The sequence below is a fragment of the Triticum dicoccoides genome, unplaced genomic scaffold (genome assembly GCF_002162155.2).
Source record: "Triticum dicoccoides isolate Atlit2015 ecotype Zavitan unplaced genomic scaffold, WEW_v2.0 scaffold95901, whole genome shotgun sequence".
Classification (NCBI taxonomy): domain Eukaryota; kingdom Viridiplantae; phylum Streptophyta; class Magnoliopsida; order Poales; family Poaceae; genus Triticum; species Triticum dicoccoides.
This window is the reverse complement of record NW_021313392.1, coordinates 1-1,175: the sequence shown is the minus strand read 5'-3', so window position 1 is coordinate 1,175 and position 1,175 is coordinate 1. Positions and strand designations below refer to the sequence as shown.

Here is a 1,175-nt window from a genome sequence, read left to right as displayed (position 1 = left end):
TACCGCACTCGTGCAAAATAATAAAACACGGTAAATATATTACTTACACGTGCGTTTTGTTTTGCAAGCGGCGCGAAAAAAATTAAAAAGGGAATGCAACACGAGGACTTCCCAGGAGGTCACCCATCCTAGTACTACTCTCGCCCAAGCACGCTTAACTTCGGAGTTCTGATGGGATCCGGTGCTTTAGTGCTGGTATGATCGCATCCGACATGTTACCCCGGTCTTCGTCCCTTATCCTTGCCCCTCCCAGCTCCACTACAAAGACGATTGTACGTTGCTTTGGCCGCTCCCTCTCAACTACGGAGACGAGTTTAACGCGGTTTCCACCCCTCCCTCTCAACCGCACCAGTGCACGCTTGCCGCGCCACAACGCCGACGCTGGACCCGTGAATCGTGAGCACCAAGCTATGACTTACCGCACTCGTGCAAAATAATAAAACACGGTAAATATATTACTTACACGTGCGTTTTGTTTTGCAAGCGGCGCGAAAAAAATTAAAAAGGGAATGCAACACGAGGACTTCCCAGGAGGTCACCCATCCTAGTACTACTCTCGCCCAAGCACGCTTAACTTCGGAGTTCTGATGGGATCCGGTGCTTGAGTGCTGGTATGATCGCATCCGACATGTGACCCCGGTCTTCGTCCCTTATTCTTGGCCCTCCCAGCTCCACTACAAAGACGATTGTACGTTGCTTTGGCCGCTCCCTCTCAACTACGGAGACGAGTTTAACGCGGTTTACACCCCTCCCTCTCAACCGCACCAGTGCACGCTTGCCGCGCCACAACGCCGACGCTGGACCCGTGAATCGTGAGCACCCAGCTATGACTTACCGCACTCGTGCAAAATAATAAAACACGGTAAATATATTACTTACACGTGCGTTTTGTTTTGCAAGCGGCGCGAAAAAAATTAAAAAGGGAATGCAACACGAGGACTTCCCAGGAGGTCACCCATCCTAGTACTACTCTCGCCCAAGCACGCTTAACTTTGGAGTTCTGATGGGATCCGGTGCTTTAGTGCTGGTATGATCGCATCCGACATGTTACCCCGGTCTTCGTCCCTTATCCTTGCCCCTCCCAGCTCCACTACAAAGACGATTGTACATTGCTTTGGCCGCTCCCTCTCAACTACGGAGACGAGTTTAACGCGGTTTCCACCCCTCCCTCTCAA

At 51.3% G+C, this 1,175-nt stretch overlaps 3 non-coding genes across 3 annotated transcripts; all 3 read right to left on the bottom strand.

Annotated features, from left to right (window-relative positions):
* Positions 1-90: 90 nt before the first annotated feature.
* LOC119348521 lies at positions 91-209 on the bottom strand. The gene has a single exon (XR_005168984.1). It is a non-coding gene; the product is annotated as a 5S ribosomal RNA (ribosomal RNA).
* A 297-nt stretch (positions 210-506) lies between these two features.
* LOC119348522 lies at positions 507-625 on the bottom strand. The gene has a single exon (XR_005168985.1). It is a non-coding gene; the product is annotated as a 5S ribosomal RNA (ribosomal RNA).
* A 297-nt stretch (positions 626-922) lies between these two features.
* LOC119348523 lies at positions 923-1,041 on the bottom strand. Its single transcript, XR_005168986.1, has one exon. It is a non-coding gene; the product is annotated as a 5S ribosomal RNA (ribosomal RNA).
* Positions 1,042-1,175: the final 134 nt, after the last annotated feature.